The sequence below is a fragment of the Culex pipiens genome, chromosome 1, assembly GCF_016801865.2.
Source record: "Culex pipiens pallens isolate TS chromosome 1, TS_CPP_V2, whole genome shotgun sequence".
Lineage (NCBI taxonomy): Eukaryota > Metazoa > Arthropoda > Insecta > Diptera > Culicidae > Culex > Culex pipiens.
Genome location: NC_068937.1, coordinates 22,773,022 through 22,788,408, shown reverse-complemented (window position 1 = coordinate 22,788,408; position 15,387 = coordinate 22,773,022). Strand labels below are relative to the sequence as shown.

General features: G+C 31.9%; 1 protein-coding gene across 1 annotated transcript in view; it reads left to right on the top strand.

Annotated features, from left to right (window-relative positions):
- The window catches only part of LOC120420190 (iron-sulfur cluster assembly 2 homolog, mitochondrial), a 454,760-nt gene that overhangs the window by 352,709 nt on the left and 86,664 nt on the right, over positions 1-15,387 (top strand). The gene's annotated exons all lie outside the window — the stretch shown is intronic.

The window sequence follows — 15,387 nt, the reverse complement described above, 5'->3', positions numbered from 1 at the left end:
TTGCAATTTTTGCAATTTTTGCAATTTTAGCAATTTTAGCAATTTTAGCAATTTTTGCATTTTTTGCAATTTTTGCAATTTTTGCAATTTTTGCAATTTTCGCAATTTTTGCAATTTTTGCAATTTTTGCAATTTTTGCAATTTTTGCAATTTTTGCAATTTTTGCAATTTTTGCAATTTTTGCAATTTTTGCAATTTTTGCAATTTTTGCAATTTTTGCAATTTTTGCATTTTTTGCAATTTTTGCATTTTTTGCAATTTTTGCAATTTTTGCAATTTTTGCAATTTTTGCAATTTTTGCAATTTTTGCAATTTTTGAAATTTTTGCAATTTTTGCAATTTTTGCAATTTTTGCAATTTTTGCAATTTTTGCAATTTTTGCAATTTTTGCAATTTTTGCAATTTTTGCAATTTTTGCAATTTTTGCAATTTTTGCAATTTTTGCAATTTTTGCAATTTTTGCAATTTTTGCAATTTTTGCAATTTTTGCAATTTTTGCAATTTTTGCAATTTTTGCAATTTTTGCAATTTTTGCAATTTTTGCAATTTTTGCAATTTTTGCAATTTTTGCAATTTTTGCAATTTTTGCAATTTTTGCAATTTTTGCAATTTTTGCATTTTTTGCAATTTTTGCAATTTTTGCAATTTTTGCAATTTTTGCAATTTTTGCAATTTTTGCAATTTTTGCAATTTTTGCAATTTTTGCAATTTTTGCAATTTTTGCAATTTTTGCAATTTTTGCAATTTTTGCAATTTTTGCAATTTTTGCAATTTTTGCAATTTTTGCAATTTTTGCATTTTTTGCATTTTTTGAAATTTTTGCAATTTTTGCTATTTTAGCTATTTTTGCAATTTTAGCAATTTTAGCAATTTTGTAAATTTTAGCATTTTTTGTAATTTAAAAAAATAGAAATTTTAGCAATATAAGCAAGTTTTGCCATTTCACCCACTTTAGAATTTTTGGCAATTTTATACATTTTAGCAATTTTAGCAATTTCATCAATTTTAGCAATTTCTACAAATTCAGCACTTTAAGAATTTTGGAATTTTAGAAGTTTGTAAAATTTGTAGAATTTGTAAAATTTTTAAAATTTGTAAAATTTGTAAAATTTGTAAAATATGTAAAATTTTTAGAATTTGTAGAATTTATTGTATTTGTAGAATTTGTAGAATTTGTAGAATTTGTAGAATTTGAAGAATTTGTAGAATTTGTAGAATTTGTAGAATTTGTAGAATTGTTAGAATTTATAGAATTGGTAGAATTTGTAGATTTTCGGGAATTTGAAGAATTTTTAGAATTTGTAGATTTTGTAGAATTTGTATAATTTGTAGAGTTTGCCGATTTTGTAGAGTGTGTAGAATTATATTTTGTAGAGTTTGTAGAATTTGTAGAATTAGTAGAATGTGTAGAATTTGTAGAATTTGTAGAACTTTAATAATTTGTAGAATTTGGAGAATTGGCAGAATTTGATTTTTTTTAGAATTCGTAGATTTTTTAAAATTTGTAGAGTTTGTAGAATTTGCAGAACTTGTAAAGTTGACCGATTTTGTAGAGTTTTTTTTTTTTTAATTGAGGTCTGTTGAGTCTGTGGTAGCGTACGGTTCGTCGGGTAGAGCACGGTTGTTTATAACGCATTTTTGTGTGTGAAAAACTGAATTTGAGGTGTCGAATTTGTGCGCAAAAGATGCGCTAGTATCTCCTTTAGTGTTTCCATGTGAAATTTTCCAGATTTCCGTGTTTGTAGAAGTGTTTTGAAACGAATTTAGAAATTGTAAAAGTTGTCTTCTTCATCTTCTTGTGCCTCTTCGGTCGATCCGCGTTTCGTGTCTCTTACGTAAACGTCAGTTTTTCTTGGCCCAGGAAAAGTCAGAAATGTCAGCTGCTGCTGCATGGGTTCACACCAAGGCTGTATATCATAGGTACTCGCGATCTTAATTTGCATTAGTGTGAGTGCGTGTCTCCGTGCCACTAAAACCAAAACAATAACAAACGAACAATGGACCGTGCCAGGAAAACCAAAACATAAACAATGTCAGTGTTAGTGGAGTGAGAGAGTCAGAGATAACGATTTTGACAACCGCACTACTACACACTCAATCGCGAGTACCTTAGGTAGAAAGCCATGGGTTCACACCGTGCAATCAATGACAGATGTTTTTTGAGGACTTGTTTACAAACATAAAACGATTTTGCCGTCGCGCGCCCCTTTTGTGCTATGTGTTGACTTGGGGAGGTGTTTATCGGGTGGTGTTTTTTTTCATTCGTATCAAGTTTGGTGTTCGAGAATACGCGAAAATATTAAAGTCCGGTTTGAAAGTTAGGAAAAATATTCGGGTTACATCCGACGGGATTCATCGATCGAGTGGAAAAAGTGTATCGAAAGGAAAAGTGATTTTGTTAAGGTTTTTAATTTGTTTTATTATTTTAAATTTTTATATGTGCGTTTGAAATCACAAAGTGTACAGCGGTGCAACAGCAACATTTTAGCTGTTAGCTGATTCTGGAAAAATATCGGTTTTCTCTACAGTTCCGAAAATTGTGTAATCGAATCGATGATATCGCGTAGCCAGGAAAATTAGTGTTGGGGTTTTACGGAAGAAAATATAAATCTTTTGGCCAAGGGAAATTCTGTGGTATAGAACTGGCCAGGTGTGTTGTGATACGTGATGCATTTTTGTGATGAATTTTGGACGTTGCTTGTCCGATTCCGGTCGTCAACTAACCGGTCATTGAGCGACGGTTCTGGCTGCACCATGGAGGCGTCCATGTTGCTCTTTATGAAGGCGCTCCATCGTCGACAGCGGAGATCATGCCGTCGTAATGGAACTTCAACCGGAACTTTCAACCGTCTCCTCAATTCGATATGGAACGGAGAGGACTGCACAAAGATCAAGAGCCAGTATGAAGTGGTCAGGGGTGAATCAGATTTGAGGTAAGCCCGTTCTTTTTTAAGTCGCATCAGGGGGCACACTTCATTGAATGTATAAAAAGGTGAGTAAATTCTTATTAGTTTATTCTTAAAAACCGAACAAGTTGAATCTCCGAAGTTTATCTTATTTGAAGATTTAGTTTTGGAGCCGTAGGAAGTTTTTTTTTGACAAAATAAACTGTACTTTATAACAAATTTCAATTTTGCAATGCGTAATGCATTTGAATTTAAAATAATGTAGAATGTTTTTCATGAAAAATATTTATCTATTTTATTATCTATCAACAGAAAGCGAGTTGTGGCGCTTTAACCACGGCGAATAGTGCCCAGGGCATTCGTGGAAATACAATGTCCCATCCCCGAGGGTCCCGGAGCACCAAAACTTTTTTCATTTTTATAGAATCGTTTATTGTACGACACGCTGACATTTAGCATAGACCATTAGCGCGCGTTTTTGAATTTTTTGATTCGATTGTGAGTAGCGGGAACTCGCGGTAACTCTGCAACGTTTTTTCGGAGCCTTTTATTTGATATTTAGCTTTTCATAAGTCCTTCTTTTATCATCGTTGACTGGAAGGCACGCCGCTGGTTTAGTTTGTTTAAGTTATTGTTTTAATTTCATTACAATAGGTCTGTGGTGTCCTGTTTTCTTTTCGTTTATATTCGTTGATCGTTATAATTTATTCCAACTGGCAGTCTTATTATTAACTCATCTATTTATTAACTATTTTTGAAATTTGCTCGCGTTTTCTAAATTGTACAAAAATTAAAAATATACTGGTAAGTCCAGCCCATAGCACTACTGCTTGGTTGGCACGCGTCCGTTTAACAAACTTTTTAAATAATCAGTTATTTATCTTTCCGCAGTCGGCTGCCTAAGATTTAAAATTTTCAACCGATAAACAAAATGCTCATGGTCACATCACTGCCACTCGTGAATCCTGACCTCATACCCATCTACTAACCCCCTCAAAACTCATGTGATACTTTGTCGGAGAAGCAGTCGATTGGGCGGTCTCTATCACTCAAGTATCGGACTAACATTCCCATCCACTTCCCCGTGACTCTACCACTGGTCGTGGCCGGCGCCGGTATTGATCAGCATGATAGGGGCCTTTGAGAAGTTGCGAAGCGAGGAAAGATAGCACCCACTCATCTTCCACGGCTCGTGGATGTTACTTCTGGAGGTCCTGGTCAATAACGGAGTAGCAACTGCGGGTGGGCACCTATGCTTATGCTTATGCTTATGCTTATGCTTTGTAGAATTTGCAGAACTTGTAAAGTTGACCGATTTTGTAGAGTTTTTTTAATTTGTTGAATTTGAAGATTTTGTAGAATTTGTAGAATAAGTAGATTTTTCAAATTCCTGAAGAATTTTGAGAATTTGTAGATTTTATAGAATTTGCAGAAAGTGTAGAATTGGCAAAATTTGTGAAGTTTGAAGAATTTAAAAAAATAGTTTTTGTATAATTTGTAGAGTTTGTAGAATTTTTAGATTTTTTAGAATTTGTAGATTTGTTAGAATTTTTAGAATTTGTAGGATCTGTAGATTTCTTTTGAATTTGTAGAATGTTTAGAACTTGTGGAATTTGAAGATTTGGTAGAATTTGTAGATTTTGTGGAATTTGAAGAATTTTGTGGAATTTCTAGATTTTGTAGAATCTGTAGAATTTGCAGAATTTGTAGCGTTTGTCGAATCTGCAGAGTTTGTAGAATTTGTAGAATTGGTAGAATGTGTAGAGTTTGTAGAATGTGTAGAATTTGTAGAATTTGAAGATTTTTAGAATTTGCAGATTTTGTGAAATTTGAAGAATTTTTTGAATCTGCAGAGTTTGTAGAATTGGTAGAATTTGTAGAATTTGTAGAGTTTGTTTAATTTGTTGAATTGGTAGAATATGTAGAATTTGTAGACTTTTCAGAATTTGTAGAATTTTATAATTTTTAGTGAAAATAGTTTTTGAGATACTCGTGTAACATTGATAAATACTGAGTTATTTCAACTCAAAGTGAATAGCTCAGCCAACCAAACATTTTTTTAAATTTATTTACCACTGGTTTCGTCAAAAACGAGTAGAAAAAAACTTAATAAATGTGTTATTTTGGATCAGCGTGCACAGTTTTTGACGTTTCAAACGTTCTACACTTATACGAAAATAACGTCAATTTATGATAATGCTCAAGTTCGTCCGTGGTTCAAGTACTAACGGCTCAATGCTTTGTTCACCTGAGCCGCCTAGACGTCAGAGCATTGCAAATTCTACCAAATTATCCCGCAAAAGCCCAAAATCCCCGTGTCTCAAAACACAAATCCTAGTCTAATTTCAACTCAGCTCCAACGCAACCCATGCTTTTCCCTCATACATTAACCATTCACGCTTCCGGCAAAATTTTCTTAATCATCATCATCGTCTGAAAAGCAAAAGTATACAAACGTTATTGTAACACAATGCCCCCCCCCCCTTTCACCCACCCAGCCTGCATAAATTCAAATCGCTTTTCCATGCGAATTAAAACGACAAAGTGCTCTGTGCAACTTTTGCTGCTGGCAGTGCTGCCAGCTCACTTTGGAAAACCTACGAAAAGAGCATAAAGGACGCTTGTTGCACCTCTTCAACCCGAAGAGGAGGGGGGGGCGCCCTCCTGCAACAATTTAAAAGAAAACAACAACAAAAAGCTGGGAAAATATGCAGCAAACAAAATATTCTATTTGTTTCTCCGGGCTTTGGTCCCGGAGTCCGTCACTCACCTGTTCCGTCGGTCGTTCCGCATGTCCTTGTCTCCCAAGATTGCTCCGGATGTTTCCGACACCGAAACTCGTTCTCTCGTACGTATGCCCTGATGTTTTGTCTATTCACGGGGCTTCTTCGCGGCGAAACTCTTGCTCTTGCACGCCCGCTCAGCCATAGATCAAAGGGGTTAAGTCCGGGCTCAAGCAGAATCTGTCACCCGTGGAGGTGTACACAGCAAGCGGTGGGAAGGTTTCTTTCAGATCAGAGGCGTTTTTTGGTTTTTGTTTTTGGCAAAAAAAAAGTTTGGTTTCAAACTCTACAAAATCTATAAATCCTACAAATTATACAAATTCAACAAATCATACAAATTCTACAAATTCTACAAATTCAACAAATTCTAGAAATTCCACAAACTCTACCAATCCTACAAATTATACAAGTTCTGCGAGTTCTAGAAATTCTACAAATTCTGCAAATTCTACAAATTCCACAAATTCAACAAATTCAACAAATTCTAGAAATTCCACCAACTCTACAAATTCCACTAATTCTACAAGTTCCACAAACTCTACAAATTATACAAGTTCTGCAAATTCTAGAAATTCTAGAAATTCTGCAAATTCCACAAACTCTACTAATTCTAAAAATTCCATAAAATCTACAAATTCTACAGATTTCACACATTCTACAAATTCTACAAATTACACAAACTCTAAATATTCTAAAAATTTTACAAATTTTACAAATTTTGAAAACTCAACAAATTCTACAAATTCTACAAGTTGAGCATAATCTAGAAATTCAACAAATTCAACAAATTCTACAAATTCCATCAAATTCTACAAATTTTACAAAATCTACAATCCTTAAAAACTCTACATATTCTCTAAATTCTATAAATTCTACAAATTCAATAAGTTTGCAAAAATTGCTACAAAATTTCTAAAATTTCTAAAATTTCTAAAATTTCTAAAATTTCTAAAATTTCTAAAATTTCTAAAATTTCTAAAATTGCTAAAATTGCTAAAATTGGTAAAATTGCTAAAATTGCTAAAATTGCTAAAATTGGTAAAATTGCTAAAATTGGTAAAATTGCTAAAATTGCTAAAATTGCTAAAATTGCAAAAAATTGCAAATTGCAAAAAATGCAAAAATTGCAAAAAATGCAAAAATTGCTAAAATTGCTAAAATTGCAAAAATTGCAAAAATTGCAAAAATTACAAAAAATACAAAAATTACAAAAAATACAAAAATTACAAAAAAATACAAAAATTGCAAAAATTGCAAAAAATGCAAAAATTGCAAAAATTGCAAAAATTGCAAAAATTGCAAAAATTGCAAAAATTGCAAAAATTGCAAAAATTGCAAAAATTGCAAAAATTGCAAAAATTGCAAAAATTGCAAAAATTGCAAAAATTGCAAAAATTGCAAAAATTGCAAAAATTGCAAAAAATGCAAAAAATGCAAAAATTGCAAAAATTGCAAAAATTGCAAAAATTGCAAAAATTGCAAAAATTGCAAAAATTGCAAAAATTGCAAAAAATGCTAAAATTGCTAAAATTGCTAAAATTGCTAAAATTTCTAAAATTGCTAAAATTGCTAAAATTGCTAAAATTGCTAAAATTGCTAAAATTGCTAAAATTGCTAAAATTGCTAAAATTGCTAAAATTGCTAAAATTGCTAAAATTGCTAAAATTGCTAAAATTGCTAAAATTACTAAAATTGCTAAAATTGCTAAAATTGCTAAAATTGCTAAAATTGCTAAAATTGCTAAAATTGCTAAAATTGCTAAAATTGCTAAAATTGCTAAAATTGCTAAAATTGCTTAAATTGCTTAAATTGCTAAAATTGCTAAAATTGCTAAAATTGCTAAAATTGCTAAAATTGCTAAAATTGCTAAAATTGCTAAAATTGCTAAAATTGCAAAAATTGCAAAAATTGCAAAAATTGCAAAAATTGCAAAAATTGCAAAAAATGCTAAAATTGCTAAAATTGCAAAAAATGCAAAAAAATGCAATAATTGCTAAAATTGCAAAAATTGCAAAAAATGCTAAAATTGCTAAAATTGCAAAAATTGCAAAAAATGCAAAAAATGCAAAAATTGACAAAACTGACAAAATTGACAAAATTGACAAAATTGACAAAATTGACAAAATTGACAAAATTGACAAAATTGACAAAATTGACAAAATTGACAAAATTGACAAAATTGTCAAAATTGTCAAAATTGTCAAAATTGTCAAAATTGTCAAAATTGTCAAAATTGTCAAAATTGTCAAAATTGTCAAAATTGTCAAAATTGTCAAAATTGTCAAAATTGTCAAAATTGTCAAAATTGTCAAAATTGTCAAAATTGTCAAAATTGTCAAAATTGTCAAAATTGTCAAAATTGTCAAAATTGTCAAAATTGTCAAAATTGTCAAAATTGTCAAAATTGTCAAAATTGTCAAAATTGACAAAATTTCTAAAATTGCTAAAAATGCTAAAATTGCTAAAATTGCTAAAATTGCTAAAATTGCTAAAATTGCTAAAATTGAAAAAAAATTTAACATTGCGAATATTGCAAAAATTGCTAAAATTGCTAAAATTGTTAAAATTTCTAAAATCGCTAAAATGCTCAAATTGCTAAAAAGATGCTAAAATTGCTAGTACTGCTAAAATTGCTAAATCTGCAAAAAAAAAAAAAAGTGCTAAAATTACTAAAATTGTCAAAATTGCCAAAATTGTAAAAATGGTCAAAATTGACAAAACAACTTAAATAATGAAAAAATCGCTAAAATGTTAATTTCAAAATTCTTCAGTCAAATTATTTTGAGTTAGGTAATAGAAGAACGCTCCGTTATGTTGCTAATGTCCAAAATCATACACGTACGTTCAAAATCACTCAATTTTCATCAAAACTGAACCTACTCAGAAATGAGTAAATAGGACATCTGTCAGATTTGAGTGAATATCTCTCAGACCTGCTTGAAATTCACTCATTTTTCGTTAAACCCTGAATGATTTGAAATGAAGTTTTGCCACAATGACATTTACAGTTTCACAACTGCTGTCAATTCATTTTGGCGTCCCTTTCTTTTTGACAGTTACGCCCCTGCCTACTTGTTACGCCGGCATGCTTTCTATCTTCATACACGCAAATATGTCGTTATCCACCGTCTGGAAAGGGAATCCCACTCGTTGAACCGCGGCCACGTGTTCCGTGAGGAGATGCTGGTATTTTACAGCTGAGCTAGGAAGAAGGATGAAAAAAAGAAGAGGTTAAATATTTACATTTCGTTACCACCAGCCCCAGTGATTGCAGTCGTGCGGTCGTGACAGGAATTTAGGGCCCGGGTAGACGACTCGTCAGGAGATCGCTGTCGTTGAAATCGACTCCGCCTCGACCTGTAATTTATAATCCACTTCTGCCAGAATCCCTCACCCTTCTCTTCCGGTGGGGAAAAAAGTGACGTGTCCCGTCATGTGTTATAAAGTTTCAGAAAAGAAGAACAGGTGGATCTCGGGCTAAGCTCTTTCTCTCTTATTCTGAATCGGGATCCCATCCATCCGTCCTAACCCTAACCTACATCATATCGGAGCGGGGAAAAAAAAGTTTTTTTTGCAGCGTTCCGGTTGCAATATAAAGTATGATGTGGGGACACATCACGGCACAAGGCACGTTCCTGTACTTATCCGTTGTAAAGCGGATGCAAGAACCTACGATAAGGACGGTGGAGTTTTGTTTCAAGGATGCTTGCCGTATAGATTGGTGGTGCGATTTTTGATCAGTGTGTGACAGTTTGAACTGGTTTGAAGTTTGAATCTACTCAGATTTCGTCATAACTGGGACTACTCAAAAATGAGTAAAGGGGGGAAATGTCAAATTTGGGTTTGAAAATAATGAATTTCTTCTTGAAGAAAAGAGTCAATCAAACGAACAACAAAATCACAGCTCCAAAAACTGATCTAATCGCATCCTTCCTTCAAGGAAAAATCTCTTTTCTCCGATTTAATCTCAACTTTTTCTCCAACAAACCCCAAGTCACCAGATTTTGACGACGGGGGAGGTTTCGTCAAAGAAAATTAAATTTCTTGTCCGTTTAGCCGTTTTCCTCCAAATCCGTGAACAAAAAAAAACGAACTCAACATGCTCCACGTCAAGCTGAAAACAGTCCCATTAGCCGAGGAGGAGCAAAAGGCGTACAGCGCTAGAATTCAAACGAAAACTTTTCCCCCCAACAAGGCATCGCAGTTGGCGTTGGCCAACGTGCAGCACCCAAACAGACAAGCAACAGAAAAACGCATTCCATCACACGAACTGACTGGGAGGGCACCATACAAAAAATCTATTTGAAATTAAATTTATTTTTTTTTGTAGGGGTAAGTCATGTATGCACTTAATTAAAATATCTCAGATTTCGTCAAAACCGAACCAACTCAGAAATGAGTAAACCAAGATTTGAGTAAATTTGACCAAAATAATCAATAAATAATAATGAAAAAGTGTCATTTTCCAACTACTTTCCACAAATTTTTTTGTCACAGTGCCAACCTCATGAGCCCAAATTATTGTATAAGAAAAGCAGTGCCTCCTTTGTTGAAATGGGTAGAAAGGGCTCGTCGCGACACTCGCAGATTGGGTTTCCACCCTAGCCGTGATGAGAATGATGACACACGCACACCATCCCGGCGCGTTTGTGTATGGAAATGATGGGGAAAACAAAAGCAAAATGTGAGGGAAACAAAACGGGGCCAACAAAAACAAAAGAAAAACACATTCTGCTGGAAGGATGAAGCCGGCACGAAAGAAAGCTAACCAGGTGATTTGAAGGTTAGGCAGGGTGGTGACTTGGGTATGCTTTAATTTTTATCAAAACAGAAAATAATGGTAAAAAAATAAATTGGTAAAGTCCGTACAAATGTAGTTAATTTATTTATTTTTGACAGCTTTAACCTTCTTGGTCATTCGCTACCCTTTCCATACAAAAGGGGTACACTCAACCCCCGGTGGTTGGTCACTTTTTTGTTTGACACTTTTTTAGTTTGTACCCCGTTGGTTGGTCAAAGTCAAACTAAAAAGTGACGAACTGTCACTTTTTACAGGGAGAAAAAAAAGTGACCCCGTTCGTTTGACAACAGTTGGTGTCAAACCATCGGGGTTTCAGTGTACGTAAATATTTGAAAACCTGTATCTTTTGGAAGAATTTTCTGATCGATTTGAATAAATGTTGTTTTAGGCGATTTTTAAAGAACTACATATTTTTAAACTGGAATCATTTGCCCATAATCCGTATTTTTTACATCACTTTGTAATGTACATTAAAATTTGCAATCGAAAAGTACTTTAAAGAAATTTGGAAAATGCCATCAGTATCTTAACAACTAATGATTTAATTTGCAATTAAAAAAAATTAAACATTTCGAAAAAAATATCTGAAATTGATTTCAAAACAAACTTTTTTTGGTAAATAGTTTTTTTTGTAAATCAAAAATAAAATTCATTTCCGGAATTCGGAGTGAGTTGCTCAATGTTATTTTATAACGTTTGAATCTTGCTCGAAAAATGCCAACCGAGGTCGACTAAGATTGAACCCAGGCTTTTTGATAAAAACTACAGTCTAGACTCGATTATCCGAAACCTCGATTATAACAAGTTTCGACTATCCAAAGTTCGATTATCTGAAAGTTTGTAAAATCGAATCACGAACAAAAAAGTTTTTGTTTCGTATTTTATCATTATTTTGTATTGACCATCAAATTCGAGTTCAACTACATTATTTTAGTCAAATTTGAATATAAAACTAAAAAAAACATGGTAAAATTACATCTGAAAAGGGGTATATCTTTTATATCAGAAAAAAAGATTTAATTTTATTTCTAGTAATGTGTAAATTTACATCTGGCAGACGCTAGGAAAAAAATATCTGTAATCCCAGAAAAATATCAAACCGGCGATAGTTATATCTAGCTTACTAAGTCCGCGCCCTAACCCTTACGGCCAAATCGCCACTGATGGTAATATTCATCAGGGAATGGTGACAGATCTGATGTCGAAAAAAATGATAGGTTTACCCCAGAAAATGATGAATTTTCATCAGTTTTTGATGAATATTCATCAGGGTCACATTTTTACACATTTTTTATGTAATATTACTCAAAAAAGAGGTAATATTCAACCTACCAAATTTTCAACATTCCAAAATTCAACTTTTTTTTTCTGTGTAGCAATGAGTGAATGAATACTCTCAAAATTTTGGTTCAAATAACTCAAAAATCGATTATTTAAAATGAGTACTTAGGTCTTTTGCTTTTTACCGAAAATTTTCATGGGGGAAAAAAATGTTAAAAAATGTTAGAAATAGTTTCTGAACCAAAAATACATTTAAAATGAAATCAAAATATGAAAAGGCTTTACAAAAATTTAAGAGTACTTTTTCAAAATGTCCCATTCGCCATTATTTTCGTATGTAAATAGGACATTTTAACAATTTGCTGAAAAAATTGACAGATGAAATGTAAATATGTTGTACTATTTGAAAAATTAAAACAATATGGTTTTAAATTTTGGTTTTATAATTCCATAAAAAAATCGTTTTGTTGTAAAAAATAAGTTAACAATAGATATTAAAAAAGGAATTGCGTTAATTGGAAGTATTTCAAACATAAACTTTACTGTAGTTAAAACATGTTTAACTCGTCAGTGTGGTATTAGACAATTTCTGAGGTTATTTTTCACAAGGAAAAAAGTAACGTCCTATTATGAAGTTACCTTAGGTTTTCTGATTTAAAACCATAGGGAAAAAAACAACTATATTCGCTGATATTATAATATCTATCACCAAGACCGTAACTGTATTGATGTCAAAGAAGAACATAAAAATGGTTTTCTACCCGTTGTTTTATTTTATTTTGTATTTTTCGATTTGAATAAAACATTATTCGTCGATTCATGATGTCCAAACAAGAAATTTTACGTAATTGGTTTCTCCTTAGAAGTCTCCATACAAATTTTCTGATCGATTTGGTATCTTCGGCAAAGTTGTAGGTTATGATGATTAAAACTTTCCAGAACAATAAGTACACGGAAAAAAAAATCTCGATTTTTTATATCATTTTACTTTTTGATTTTTGACAAACTTTACTCTTTAGGATTTTTTATTGTTTGAAAAGTCATTGTAGATTAAAAGTGCCTACTTTTGAACTTCAGTTCAAGACGGGCGTTTTTATTTCGGCAATTCATTCTATTTTTATAGTAATTTTCAAATAAAATCGAAAAACATTGTAATTTCTAATTTGTAAACAAAAAATTCTTTAAACAATTTCCGATGATGATTTTTCAACTTTTAGGCTATTTTTTCTAAATTTTTTTTTTTTTTAATTATCAAACAAATTGGTTCAAATCGAATTGTTGATCCGACCATTGATTGGATGCTATAAAATTCAAATTTCTGAGAACAACTGTGGGCCGCTGCTGTATGAAAATTCAAAAATCTGTATCTTTTGAAGGAATTTTTTGATCGATTTGGTGTCTTCGGCAAAGTTGTAGGTATGGATACGGACTACACTGGAAAAAAATGATACACAGTAAAAAAAAATTTGGTGATTTTTTATTTAACTTTTTATCACTAAAACTTGATTTGCAAAAAAACACTATTTTTATTTTTTTTTATTTTTTGATATGTTTTAGAAGACATAAAATGCCAACTTTTCAGAAATTTCCAGGTTGTGCAAAAAATCATTGAGCGAGTTATGAATTTTTGAATCAATACTGATTTTTTCAAAAAATCGAAATATTGGTCGCAAAAATTTTTCAACTTCATTTTTCGATGTAAAATCAAATTTGCAATCAAAAAGTACTTTAGTGAAATTTTGATAAAGTGCACCGTTTTCAAGTTAAATCCATATTTAGGTGACTTTTTTGAAAAAAGTCGCAGTTTTTCATTTTTTTAAATTAGTGCACATGTTTGCACACTTTGAAAAAAATATTTTTGAAAAGCTGAGAAAATTCTCTATATTTTACTTCTTCGGACTTTGTTGATACGACCTTTAGTTGCTGAGATATTGCAATGCAAAGGTTTAAAAACAGGAAAATTGATGTTTTCTAAGTCTCACCCAAACAACCCACCATTTTTCAATTTCGATATCTCAGCAACTAATGGTCCGATTTTCAATGTTAAAATATGAAACATTTGTGAAATTTTCCGATCTTTTCGAAAACAATATTTTCAAAATTTTCAAATCAAGACTAACATTTTAAAAGGGCGTAATATTGAATGTTTGGCCCTTTTGAAATGTTAGTCTTGATTTGAAAATTTTGAAAATATTGTTTTCGAAAAGATCGGAAAATTTCACAAATGTTTCATATTTTAACATTGAAAATCGGACCATTAGTTGCTGAGATATCGAAATTGAAAAATGGTGGGTTGTTTGGGTGAGACTTAGAAAACATCAATTTTCCTGTTTTTAAACCTTTGCATTGCAATATCTCAGCAACTAAAGGTCGTATCAACAAAGTCCGAAGAAGCAAAATATAGAGAATTTTCTCAGCTTTTCAAAAATATTTTTTCTAAAAGTGTGCAAACATGTGCACTAATTTAAAAAAATGAAAAACTGCGACTATTTTCAAAAAAGTCACCTAAATATGGATTTAACTTGAAAACGGTGCACTTTATCAAAATTTCACTAAAGTACTTTTTGATTGCAAATTTGATTTTACATCGAAAAATGAAGTTGAAAAATTTTTGCGACCAATATTTCGATTTTTTGAAAAAATCAGTATTGATTCAAAAATTCATAACTCGCTCAATGATTTTTTGCACAACCTGGAAATTTCTGAAAAGTTGGCATTTTATGTCCTCTAAAACATATCAAAAAATAAAAAAAAAATAAAAATAGTGTTTTTTTTTGTAAATCAAGTTTTCGTGATAAAAAGTTAAATAAAAAAATCACCAAATTTTTTTTACCTTGTATTATTTTTTTTCAGTGTAGTCCGTATCCATACCTACAACTTTGCCGAAGACACCAAATCGATCAAAAAATTCCTTCAAAAGATACAGATTTTTGAATATTCATACATCATTTTTGTATGGACAGCTGCCAAATTTGTATGGAAAATTATATGGACAAACTAATGATGCAAAATGGCTTCTTTGAGCATACCGAAGGCACCAAAAAAGTCGGATTAAAAAATACAAAAAAAAATCGAATGACCGAAATCCTAGAGAACTGAGAGTTCTTTAAAAAAAGCATTCAAAATTAAAAAAAAAATAGAACAGCCTCAAAAATTATAACTTTCCGATAACACGCCAAAGAGTTGAACTTTTCGGCACTCGAATTGATGCTGAAAAGTACTTTTAAGAACTTTTATTTTTGGCGATTAAAAGTAAGCAGTCGAGAATGACAGAAAAATTTAAGTAAGCTAAAAATCACAACTAATCTAAAGTACCCTGCGTCTCCACGGAAAGTATGTTTCTTTGAAATGTTGATGGAGAAAAAACAATTAGGCAGATGAATTAAGTATCAAATGGTTCGAATATTCACTTGAAAAAACAAAGCAAACATATCCTAAACCATGTGTTGATTGCCACCCTGTTCCCATGCAAATTGTGACAAATTTATCCCCCAAACAGGTGAAAAACGACAGTACATTTCCATCCTTCCCGGTATGAACCAGCAGCAGCTGCTGCCGCCGCATGCTAGATTCAAAAACAACAACAAAACATCACTCTCCCCGTGTAACGCTCCGT